Source organism: Oxyura jamaicensis, chromosome 2 (genome assembly GCF_011077185.1).
Source record: "Oxyura jamaicensis isolate SHBP4307 breed ruddy duck chromosome 2, BPBGC_Ojam_1.0, whole genome shotgun sequence".
Lineage (NCBI taxonomy): Eukaryota > Metazoa > Chordata > Aves > Anseriformes > Anatidae > Oxyura > Oxyura jamaicensis.
In genome coordinates, this window is record NC_048894.1 from 115,346,039 (window position 1) to 115,359,376 (window position 13,338).

General features: G+C 40.5%; 1 protein-coding gene across 3 annotated transcripts in view; it reads left to right on the forward strand.

Annotated features, from left to right (window-relative positions):
• Positions 1 to 13,338, forward strand: part of LOC118162935 (chloride channel protein D-like) — an 80,654-nt gene that overhangs the window by 28,161 nt on the left and 39,155 nt on the right. The window lies entirely within an intron of this gene.

The following is a 13,338-nucleotide window of genomic DNA, read 5'->3' on the forward strand; positions in this document are numbered from 1 at the left end:
CCTTCCCTTCCCTTCCCTTCCCTTCCCTTCCCTTCCCTTCCCTTCCCATTTTTCAAACATCTTTTGGTTACAGAAATGATAATGGCTTCAGCAGTTTACAAACAAGGAACCATCTCTGTTTCTTCCAGATTACAAAAAATAGTAGACCACACTGCCTGGCTTGTGAATTGACTTCTGTGAGGGGCTGAGGGTCTTGTGCAGTGTGCCTTTTTATTTTGGGACCGAATATAGCCTTTTGGACAGAGTGAGAGAAGGATTTGCATCAGTATAGCCAAGCGATACAATGGGAGGCTTCCCAGGTCTCTCTGGTAAATTTATGCCTTACAGATTTCAAATTTTTTAGGTTTCCTTGCAACATGCTCCACATTCACATTTCCTTCCCTCTTCCTTTTATAGCAGACCGCTCTGAGTCTACACTGCAGTACTTTCAAAGCAAACCTCTGAAAGCTAAAGGAGGTGCAAAGAATGGCCTTATAATAAGAGAGGAGGTTCTTTGCGCCTCCCTGATTGCAACACCTGGGGATGGTGAGTTGTAAGGTGCAGCTGAAATTCAGCTCAATCAACACAGAAGTGATTTTGAGGTCACAAGGGCAAGCTTTCACAACGTGGAAATTTCACCTATGACTAAACCAAGTCCTGGCTGCCTCTGACCAAAAAGATCTCATTAAAATCTTTGCAGATGTCGGAATTCACCCAGAGTGACCAAGCGGGGATTTTCTCTCCTAGTACACTGTTGCGCAGCATTTGATAAAGCAGCTGCTTATCGGCACTCACTCAGAGCTGGGTTCATTTGAGTGATAGGCTGTGTAAATTGTGTAGGAAGCATTTTTGTGATATTCTAACTTGAAAGGTGGTGTAAGTGCATAAAAACTTGTCTATTGTGAAAGAATAATTAGAATGATTATGGAAACACTCCTTCTTCAGTGTCCTCGTGATATTTTAGCACTTGCTTAGCCTTTAAGAACAAATGTACTCTGTTATTTTTGCGTATGCTATTGCTATTAGGCATCTTTTGGAAGATCTGTATGATTTGTTGGCCAGCTATGACGTCTGTAAGACTCAAAGGGAAAGCTGATGCCTGAACAATAGGTGTAAGTTTCTGAGAGCTCCAATTGCCACTAACTGTAATGTCTCTTCCAAAGTAGAAGAATTTTTAGCCTGAATTTTCTTACAATGACTCAATCAATCTTAATTGAAGTATTGTTTATAAAACATTAAGTTAGGGTCTTGCTGCAGATATAGGTCCTTAGGGGCAAGAGCAGCTGATTGACATCTTCCTTAGCTTTGTGCCCATGAGGCTGTACTTCATCGCAGGGAACTGAGAGGTGAATGTGTGCCAGAACACTTGCTGGTCTTGGATGACAGAACCACATTTAATTCAGCTCTAGTAGAGAGGAAAAAAACTACATTTTATTTGCTTCAATTTCTCCCTGCCTTCCCAATTACCTGTAATTTTTTTTTTTTTTTTTTTTTTTTTTTTTTTTTTTGTCCAAGTTCCCTGAGCATGCATGTACAGCACATGCAAAACAATAGCTGGTAACTGTTAAGAGAGCTGTACAAAAATCAGTTGAAAAGGCACTAGAAAAATGATTAGGATTGCATTGCAATGTGTTCTGAATTCCCCTAGGTGTCATGTTATAACTCTTTTGTGCCTCTCTCTGCACAGGGAGATTGTGTTTCAATTCATGTTCGTCCAAGATAAATAGCTGCATTGCTTGAGGAAATATTAATTTTTGAGGAGAAAAAAAGTCTTGGACATGACAATGCAAAAACATAATTAAAAGGTTGTGCCCTCAAACCATAAAATGCACATATTTTTCCTATATCGTCTGATGGGTTCAAAAAGAATTGAGAATGTTTGCTTTGGCTTTTCACGCGGCCTTCCATTTGGAAACAGTTATGAGTGTGGGACTTGCAGTGAACAGGTTTGTAAAATGCTTTTTTTTTTTTTTTTTTTTTTTTCTCTCATGGCAGACCCCACAGGCATCTGCCCACCTCTTCTTTCTTGGCTGCCTTTTTCTACCCCCCATGCTGACACTCGACCCTCATCCTCCTCAGCTCTTTGTGGCAAACAGTAGATGTGGTGACATTTTCCTTGGCAAACATGCGGACCAGCCTTATGATGTGCCTTCCCACAGCCTTCTGTCTCTCGTGTCTTTGTGTTGTGTGTCCTGAGCTTGGTGGCTCTAGGTGTAGGAAGAGGAATAGCATCTTCCTACAAAGTGTGCTTTGTGTCAGGACATTCTGTATTTCTATCATCCCTTTTGTATTTTTACCTCTCAATCATGCTGCCTTGAAAAGACATCACACTGGCTTGAAGAGAAAGGATGGTACTGGGCTAGCCTAGAACTTATCCAGCTCTTATCCAGTACTGGTGATGCTCCTGTGGACAAGCTGTTCAGCAGCCAGCCTCAGAAAGAGGCTTGATTTATACCGATTTGGATCCTTTGACCTATGAGTTGTCTTCCTTTTTGTTCACACGTGAAGAAAAGTAGCCTTGATTCTCTCAATTTTCCTGCCAGCTCTGTTCAAACAGAATTAAAGCAATATATCAGTTTATTGGCCTGATTTATTTCTCAAGATCTTTACTGATGGATATGGGGAATGTGATAAATTGTGAAAAGGTTAAGACTCAAAAACCTCCTCTGAGTGTGAAACACTGCAATATCAGTCTTTCAACAGATGTAGAATAAAGGAGAAAACAGCATGTTCCTTAGAATTTGGACGGGGAAATGCCATGTCATTGTATAAGCCAGAGGAAAATCTACATAGGGATTAAATTGCCTAAGGTCCTTCCTTCTCTAGCTAATGGCAGGTGTGGCTGCTGTGAACGAGGGGCTGGTGCTAACGAGCAGTATCTTGCTACTGAAATAAAATGACTGTCTGATGGTGGGTCTGAGAATTATGAAAGGTTAATGGCAGAAATAACAAGCTGTATGCAAAGCCAGCTCATTCATAAGGCAGTATGGAAGGATCAGGGGTGAGGGCTGTTTGTGCTTTCTGCTCTCTGATGCCTACATCAGGACAGGCACAGTGGCAGAGCATGGTACATATTAAACTACATTACTGCATGTCCTATAGTTTGGAAATTTCGTATTTTTTATACGTTTTTCATCAAGAAGTTTAAATAATCTTTTTTTTTTTTTTTTTTTTTTTTTCCATAATTTGAATGCCTCAGTTGTAACATATACTTCTGACGTGCTTCACAGCAGGGATACAGGTCATCTTGGATAAGTGCAATGCAATAGCTGTATCAGCAGGTATCAGCAATTAAACCCTAACCTCTTGGCTCTCTCTGAATTTCTTCAGTACTTCTAATTCAGACAAAATGTGCTAACCTCAAATTATAGGCAGGATGTATTGCTGCAAATTCTGTGGCTAGGCTTCTCACTTCCTCTGAGAGAGCGACTCTCAAGAAGCTTAAGGCCTTTCATGAGAAATTTAAGTAGAGCGTCAGCAATGGGCACTTACTGTAGATATGAGAGGCACACCTTGTTTTGATGTAACCTGTAGTACAGACAACTATGTGATACAACTAATCAGAGGAAAATTATAAGATGAGCAGAATGGTGATATAAGATGTTAGAAAAGTACGCATAAGACATTGAAAACACATGTAAAATTTGCCTGGTGTCCAGTTTTTCACAAGACAGCTCTGTTGCCCAGTGGTTAAAGGATACAAGCTTGGCTTTTGTATGTTGTTGCTAAAGAGAGACCATCAGGGGCCAGAAATTGTCATCAGTTTAAATTTTCTCCTAGGTGAGGCCTGAGCTAAATGTGTGAGAGCTCTATTTTACAAGTGAAGGTGCTGGGCAAGAAAATTGTGGTATGCATTACACTCGGATTAAATGTAAATGTTAATATCTGTATATTCTAGGATTTCTTATTTAATGGGATGAAAGAAAAAGTCAGTACAGCTGTACCTTTTGTCATGCTGTGAGCAGCTGAACTGTGCTATTTTCCACCCAAGCTTCCTCCTCTATCGTGCAGGAGAGCCATGGATTGGATTGCTAGTGGCTGTGTCTGGGGCTTAGTTGCTCCCATGGCAGGGGGGTTGGAACTAGGGGATCTTTAAGTCCCTTCCAAACCAAACCATTCTGTGATCCTACAGCTCTGGCTGCTCCACTGGCACTGCCCCATGCTCCTCCTCTTGCAAAACGCTAGTGCCTCTTTGCCTTCTGCAGCCTCCGCTTCTGTTTGGATGGGGCCCATTCCCAGCACCTGGGCCTCCTGCACTCCCCTCTTCCCTTCTGCTCCTTGAGCTGGGAGCAGAGATCAGAGTGGGCTCACAGGATGTGCAGCAGCAAAACAGTGCTCTCATTTGGGTGCTCTTTTTCACCCTCTCTTTTGCGAGTGCCCCAGGACTGTTGTGCTGGCAACAAGGAGAGCCTGCAAAGGGAGTTGGATGTTACTCAAGGAGGTGCTCCTGCAGAATTGCAAAGTGTCTTCAGTGCAAACTGTGCCATATGTGAGACCCATGCACTTGCTTGTAGGCTTCTTAGCTTCTTGCTTTAGTAAGAAAAGGCTACAGTTGGAATACCCTTTGAACAAGCTGACTTCAAGTCACCCTTAAGTCCCAACTACAGAGCGTGTGCTTTTCTGTAATGTACTTGTCATTACTGTCAAGTAATGTGTTTCCCCTACTTCATATCAGTTTTTTTTTTTTTTTTGGTAAATTATTAAATGCACAAAAGGAGTGCTGTTTCAAAGCTGGGCTTGCTTACAGGAGCCCTGTGTTCTTCCTGAGTGGAGGAGCAGCTAACCCCCAGGCAAGGGGCTCAGGAGCTGTGGCACTGTCATGCTGTGGAGTGGACTTCAGGAAATGGAGTGTTTTAGATTTCAGTCCGTGACAGCTCTTCTGGGCAGGTCCTGAACAGCAGGACAAATAGAACCCAAATAACTACAGGAAATGCATGATATTTTGCAAGATGACAGATTAAAGGACTTAATAAACCTTCTGGTCTTAAAACAAACCAGTCTTGATTTCAGCACGTAGAACGTGGTATAGAAATTTGGAGAAAAAGGGGCTTCCCTTCCAAACTCATAGTGCCATCCAAACTGCCATCTCTTCATTGATAAGGATTGTCATTTACTAAGGTGCAAGGAGAAAAGTTTTCTGAATGCTGAGTGTGCTTTTGGTGTACCAACAAGCAGGAGAACAGGCTGATTTGAAATACATGGATTTCTTGTTCAAGTGAAAAATCTTATGGTCAAATACAGCAAAAGTTTCTTCAATACCTAGTTTTGTGGTGGGAGTGACTATAAACACTGAAGTCTGCAGTAGGTTGCTTTTTCAGCATCACCCTGTTTAGAATGATTACAAAAAAAATCCCTTCTACTCTATTTTTGACTGAAAATTAGGATTTCAGATTTGTTTCATGAAAAGCTTGGATTTTTCATCAAAAACTAAACACTTGAGAAACAAAAATAAAGCAAAAACTATTTGAATTATCTTGCCATGAGCTTTATTGTTTCATGTTATCATTTCCCTGTAATAGATGAAATATTTCCCATGAAACACCAAAGAGACTTCCTTAGCATGTTCTAGGAAGGAGGGGGCAATGCACTGTGCATTGTGAAAGATGTAGTTGAATCTGAGAGGCCAGCCTATATCCAATTTTAAAATTCTCACGAGATACCACAATAGCATTCCAAATCAAAGCTTTTTGGATTTTAACCTAAGAAATACTGCTCTAGAGGGATGATAAACAATTTGTCAAGTCACGGGAACATTCTGTAAAAAAATATGTGCTTGTAGGGAAAAACAGAACAACCCCATTTTTTTTTCTGGATGGTAGCCTTGTGAACTCAGCCCAAGAAAGTCAGAACAAGTCCCCTCTGATTCATTCATTCATCAGCCGTAAAGAAGAACTTCAACCATAGGACAGTGGTTAGTCTGTAGGTAATTCACAAATTAGAGAAGAATCCAGCTTCATCTTTCATATAGCTGCTTCAGCTTTGGCACCAGGCTTTTATCAGTAAAATAAATAGATATGCCTGAATTAAACATGGATTCAATTGGCATTGAACTTTTAGAAAGTTCAATTGTGTATCTCAAATATTGAAATGGAGACTGCATTTCTGTTTCAAATACACACATTGGAAATGAGGCTGTAATGTGAGAAGATAACATTTTTATATAGTCATTTTTCTGGCTCTAACTTACAGTAGCTTTAAAGGTATTTTATAAATAAAGCTATCTAGTGTATTACAACATAGAATTGTACATATGGGACATGTAATACAAACCTTAATGAAAGTTCATGAGAATTTAATGTGCAGAAGTTATTTTTAATTCATAGTATCTTATCTGTTTTCAATTTTTTTTCAAATTACAGAATGCAATTGGGCTGTCTTGTGTTATTTCTTTGCCAAATTTAATTTGTTTCCAAATTTCCAAATTAAAGGCATTTTTCTGTTACACTGTCAAGAAAAGCATCTGAAACCATTAAGTTCTGTTATATTTTTAACTTAAAAACCTTCAGAATATTGCCAATAGTATTTTTTCCAAACTTTGTGAAAATGATTTATCTCGGGGACAAAAGCTACCACAATAAGCCTACCTCATTTTTTTTTTTTTTTTTCTTTTTTCTTTTCTCTAGCCTGAGGGGTTTATTATCATCTTAAATTAAAAACCCCATGTAACCGGCTGCTCTAATGAATGGGGGCTTGGGGCCAGAAACCCCTGTTTGATTCTTGGACCCAGTTGAAACAGGAGCAAGTGATTATACAGCCCGGCAGCTGCTCTGCTGAGCAAGGTCTGTTGGTGGGAAGGAGACGCCTACTGTTGGTCTTGAGAGAGGCAGATCCCCAAGGAGGATCGTGTCCTCCTCCCCTCTGCCCAGATGGGCAGGATGTGTTTTGTTCTTGCAGTTTCAACATTTTGCCTGTTTTCTTGTTCATTTTTCGACAGGAATAAGACTGGGTGTGGGACACAAATGATGGTGGCAGTGAGTAGTGGTAAAAGGTGTGTGGTTGTTGTAAGCAAGACTGAGCGGAGGCAGGCACAGAGGGGAAAAGCTGTGAAAGCATGTGGAAAAGGAGAAGCACAGCACAAAACAGAAGCACAAATGGTAGCCTCTGGGACATGTCCTAAAGGTAGCTATTCTCTCATTTAGAAATATGAAAGTGATAAAGAAAGAACTTCTTATTGCTTAAAGATGTGTCTCAGGCCAGCCTGTAGAGCTAGACCTGAGCTGCTTTCTGGCATCTCTAAAAGAAAGAGAAAATCACCCAAACTCTCAGGTTGTTGTCCACTGGTGAGTTCTGTAGCCTCTGGCACAACTTCCAAAATGGCAGAACCTGGCTTTAGAGAGGAAGAAGTTGCACGGTGGTAGAGAGAGAGACAGTGGAGTTGTCTGGTGATTCAGGCCATATATCATGAAGACTGACCTCAGGCTACTCTGGTTATACCACTCCCACCTTATGTTCTTCCTTACCCTGACCTTTGTTCAAATAAAAGAGAATTTATTTGAAAGGCTCAAGTCGTATTTTTCCCTTTCTCTTCTTTGTCTAGCAGGGTGTATGCAGTACTGGAGAGGGAACAGACAAAGAGAAGGGAAAGAACTGACTGTAAGAAATGAATACCTCCTTTGGCAGCACAGACCCTGGGAGACCTCTGGCTGTGCCTCCCTCTGACTTGCTCAAGACAGAAGGGCATGAAAGGGACATTGGACTCCTGGGGCAACCACAGCCTGGTGCTCTGGAGAGAAAACGATATGGAGCACATGGCTGCCTATGGGGAGAGCCATTTCTGTGTGGGAGTAATGACAGTCTGGGAAACAGGTCACGTCAGCATCTGTCCTGTGATGTTGGTGTAGATGAGACAAGATTGTCATGCTTACTTTAGAATGAGTACATACTTAGGTGCTTTCCTTACCAGGAAGCATTTTTTTTCCCTGCTGGTCAATATGATGTGTACTGCAGAGTTCCTATGAAAAGGGCAGGAAATGGGACGTGCTCCCTCTACAATGAGGTTCAAATTCTTCTCTCCTCTACACCAACACAGCGTTATAAATGCTTAAAAACAGTTCAGTACAATCACATCAGCAAGGTTACTTAACTTCACATTTAGTTTTGCTCAGAACCATCCACAAGGCTAGATTCTTCATTTTAATTCCCTCGGAGAGTGCCACATGGTTGATTTTTCCACCTCGTTTTGTTGGGAAAGAAAAATCTTTTGAAAAAGTGGAGACAAATGTAGTTTTTAAGATTGTTCATATCATGTTTCCTTCAAAGCAGGCAAAGGAAATGCGTAATTATCTGGAAACTCAGTTGGCAGGTTCTTCCCAGTGCTAGACTGTTCAATGCATCAGCCCATCACACTTAAATACTTTAGGGCTCACTTAGCGTTTTTGATTACACCTGAGATGGTTCACAGAAGCTGTTTTGACAAGGCCTAATTTTCTGTTACTAGGCTGTCTGATTTTTTTTTTTTAATGAAGAGTTTAAACCCTAGTCAAAACAATTTCTCACAATCTCTAAGGCTACAGTTCATTCATAACAGGGTAAGCATTGGCTCTGCTTATTCTACCTGTCAGGAGGAGCCCAGTGAGTCTGAATGGTGAGTGTAAAAGTGTTTCCTGATCTGACAGTAAGCGGTCACCTTTTAACAAAGAAGGGGAGATGTACAGTAGTGTTGTACTGATCCTAGTTCTGTTCATTTAAAACCCAAAAAGTTAAACCCAACCATTTATATATTGGAGTAACAATGCATAATCAACAAGCTATTGTATACATTAAGTCCTATTATTTTCAGTTGAATGTGTTCCAACTAAAGGAAAAGCACTGTGTATTTTTCAGCAGTAGCCTGTCTGGAAAACGAAGTAAGTGAAACTACTCTCACAGAGTAGGGAACCGTTTCAGGACCTCAGATTTTGTAATGTACTTCTTTAAGAAACTAGAGGCTCAGTGAAGGATCACCTATGCTAGATCTGAGAACAGCAAGCTTTTGTAAGCTTTCTGCTGTTATTTAAGGTCCAATCTCCTACTGCCGTTAAAGCTGAAATGAAGTTCACAGCCTGTGGCATACAGCGTTTATCAAACAGTGAGGAAGATCCACAGAGACCACATAAATCCACTGTCCAGTCTTCAGCTGCCTGTAGTCACAGGGCTGTTTCTTCAGCCTTTTCTAGGCTCTGTGAGCTGGGGCCATGAGAGTTATGGCACTCCGGAGTTGTTGGTTTTAGCATTGCTTAAACATAACAGAGATTCATTGAAGTTTTCTTTGTTATTTCACAAAAATGCTCATGAATAATAATTCAAAGAATTCTGCTATATGGTGGGTTAAAAAAGAACAAGGTTGTTTAAATGGGTTATTATACAATACGGTGCTAGTTTTGATTAGATTTAATATGTGAGTCTGCTGAATGCTTAGGCATATTCAGCAGGACACATGCAAAACACCGCTGTACTTATTAATGAGAAGTTCACTTGACACAACATGCATGAGTACTGTCTTTCCTGGGACACGGATTTAGAGCTTTGAAAGCTCCTTTCAGGGTTTGGTGTCTACTATACACCCAAGATAGAGACAGATTAAAAAAAAAAAAAAAAATCACAGGTAGATATCTTTCCAGGGGATCTTGGCAAGAGTTGCTGCTATCACCTATAGTATTTCCTATATCACTGCATCCCTTGCCACAGCCTGTCAAAACAGGTGTATTTATAGGCCTTGAGGGACTGAAACAAGAAATCAAACATTTCCACTTTGCATAGCCTCTTCTGTCCAAATTCCCAAGGACTGAGACTCAAAGGATTTTGATATGTTTCCAGGGATTACTTAGATTTTCTGGGTATTTCTAAGTTCTCTTTAGTAATCTGCTTGTGCTTAGTAAACTGCTGTGCTTGGTCTTGGAATTAGGAAAAGTTGTTCTCTCCATAAACAAGGAAGTCATCAACAAAATACTGGTTGGCTTCAGAAAAATTCATGCAAATATTAAAATACACATCAGAGAAAAATGAGGCTTGATCTCACCGAACGTTATGAATTAAATTGAATTAAGAAGCAGTGGATGAGTGTGATTAATTAGGACTATTTTGCTTAAAGAGAAAAAAAATATGCACCCTGTGCTAAGACATTTTTTGTGCTCTGCCTTGGCAGTAATTAAGCTCTAGGGTGCTAGAAGCTGCCTACTTGTTGTAATGGCCTGGAATAGTTAACAGAGTTACGAATACGAGCAAGAATCCTGCTAATTGTGCAATTCTCCTGGCACTGGGGATTTGGCAGGAAGTCCTTACAGTGAACCTACCCTGGGTGTGTCGTCCTTTGTAGAGCATGATGCACAGCTTCGTGTGCCTGAGGCTGCAAGAAATAATCATTTTCAGCAGTGAGGAACTTGAATGCATAACTTCTCAAGGCTAACAGGACTTTTAAAGAGATTTATGTTTACTGTATTGCAGCATCCCACTTCTCCAAAAATTTCCAGCAGCGATGGTGATGAGTGATAAGGCGATACAGTAAAGTGAATTGAGTTAATGGATGTAGTCCTAGAACTATAAAGGATTTCTTTAAAGGTGAAGTGCACGGGAAAGAAAGATTTTACACTTAGTTTTAAAAGGAGAGATTAATGGAAGTTCAGGGCGGGAGTATTCAGCTGGATCAATACTGAGGATGGTGCCTCTTTTGGCATAATCCCAGATGGAAAAAGTGGACAATGATAACAACATTGCAATTCATAAGGTTTTTATGACGTTATTAAGTGGGAAGGAAAGTGACTCAAGTGTTCAACACACAGGTTACTAAGGGCCAGCAGATCATAATCCAGGGACTAAAGAAATTGAAATGCAGAGCTGCATTGTTTATCAAATGGCTGTCATAATACAAATAACTTAATCCTGGGAGACGTTATTTCCATAAACTCCTATTCTCAAGAAAGCTGCTCAAACAACTCTTCTACTGCTGTGAATAGGGAATTGTTAACTCCTCCCCTTCTTCGTGTCAAGCCATCAGTTTACAACCTTGTTGGCATTTGCTCCTGAGCAAGAAAAAAGCAATAAAAAGTTTTCTGCTGGCTACAAACCCTCTACTCTTTGGAAACGTTCTGTTGACTGTAAATGATGTTTTTCTTGGTGTGTTGAATCAATAGTAGCAAAAAATTCAAAGCGGGAGTAGTTCTGATTGCATCTGGTTGCATCCTGGGGAAATGTCTACTCTTCCCCAAAAACTGGTCACATGGAGACCAGGAAACCATGCCCAGAAATAGTGTTTTGTGCCAGCTACAACCTTAACTTCAAAACCATTGGATTTGGTTTGTAGGACCAAGGCTTCATGTCCCTTCCCATGCCCCCTCTTTTTTTACTCACTCTCAGACATTGTCTTCTCCAGCAGCTGTTTGTTTTTTCCCAAATATTTTCCAGATTCCAGGGCTTTCAGCTAGGTGTGTGTAAGGTTGTGAAGAATGACAAAATATTTCTTTTGTAGACTTTGCTTCTACCCAGGTTGCTGATTGTTATATCATGGGAAGTAGATTTTTTTCTTTCAATTATTCAGTTTGTCAGGTAGCTTTTCTGTTTGAACACATTTAAATTCATTTTGCAGTTCTACTTTTTTTTTTTTTTTTTTTTTTTTTTCCTTCTTTTTGTCATTGTAGGTTGCAAATAGCAAGACAGCTCTCTTGCTAAGTGTTTTTTTGGTAGAAGAAAGAAAATTGGGTTGCACCGTGTAGCTGTCTAGTGATATTTCTTTTACATTATTGGAAATACCAAGGGTTCATGGAATATTTACTGTATCAGCAGCCTTGCTTCTAATGAGGTTCTTTGGCCTCTGTTCTCTTAGCTGGAGTAAAATGTTTGAAACACATTAACTACCATTTGATTGAAAAGGGGGGGAGGGTTTTTAACAGTGAGCTTTAAGTAAACTGCATCTTTTTGAATTTCCTGGGCAGCTGCCTTTCTCTCTTTGATGTACTGTGCCTGGTGATGCTGTTAATGAAATGCATAATTATGTGTTATATAATAAAACAGAGCTGACATGAAGGTGGCTAACATATTATAATGATGTGAAGGCCTGAGAAACTCAGGACCGTGGGGGCTGTTGAAAAGTGCCTCCGGTGACAAAGAAGATATTTAAAGAGCTTTGAATAACTGTGCTAATAAATTAATTGTGGTCTGTGCGCATGTGTGTGCAAATGATATATTTCAATATTTTGCATATAGAGAGAATATTGAAAAAAATAGGTGCAATTTACTAGGCTGCTGATGTATGAAGTGTCAGCGCCGACTGCTTCCAGCGTCTATTAGTGCTGCTGGCTTTGCATAGATGGGTGCCCTAGGCAAAGAAATTTTTGGCACAGCCTACTACACCCGGAAGATCAAAAGGGAAAAAAAATCTGGCAGTATACACAGAGAGTAAATTGCATCCTAAAAAGCAGCCCCTAAAATGCAGGCTCGGAATGAATGTCAGTAAATGAAACATCACATTTAATTGCTGAAGAGTTGTAGGTGTTTGGTGGCTGCCCCAACTTTCCCCTTTCCTTTCTCTGTTTTTGTCAACCTTTATTTTCTCTTTCCCCCTAGCACTCTGTATAACTTGTTCCTTTCTTAGATTTTTTAGGAACTGGTTTGAACAGATAACTATTTTAAAAGGAGAGGCAGCATCATCTTCCAGCCCCGGACCACATGGGTTCCTAATTGTGCTGGGCCATGGCTGGGCTTGCTTGGTAGCTGCTCTGTGCTTACCAGGGCCTGTCTGCAGGCAGAACTAGCTTGCAGGGAGCTCCAGTGTGAATTTACAATGTGCTTGTTACTTGGCACTAATTCCCTGGGTGGGTGCTTCTAGTACCTACTGAAAGTGCTTTTGTGCGAGTTAGCTCTCAGAGTGCTTTTGTGTGAGTTAGGCTTGCTCCTTTTTGAAGGTGAAGTATGTTGTTTTTCACTTAAGGTGTGCCAAGAGTACCCAAAAGGGCAGTTAGTGCAGAGTAGCTAATATGCAGTAAATTCACACCCAGGCTCACTGCGCACTGACTTCCTCATACAGACGAGTCCCGAGGCTCTGCACTTTGTCTCTCTCAGCAGGGAGCAGATGGCCCTTCTCTAAACAGGGAGACTACTAATAAAGCCTTATGAAGTGCATGTATATGCGTGTGTGCATGCACATGTGTGGGTTTGTGTGTGTCCTTATGTTTGTATAACTTGAATCTATTGTGATTCTTGGATTAATTTATGCTTCCTTGATTTTCATCAAGATACCCTGAGGAGAACTTTGCTGCTGCATTGCCAGCATCCTTGACATTAGCGGCTTTAGCTTTTAGCTACAGGGTTTTGACAGGTTTTGTTGAATTCTTCATTTTCCTTCACTGCTAAGTGGCATACTTCTACAGTGTGAGTGACTGCACTTTT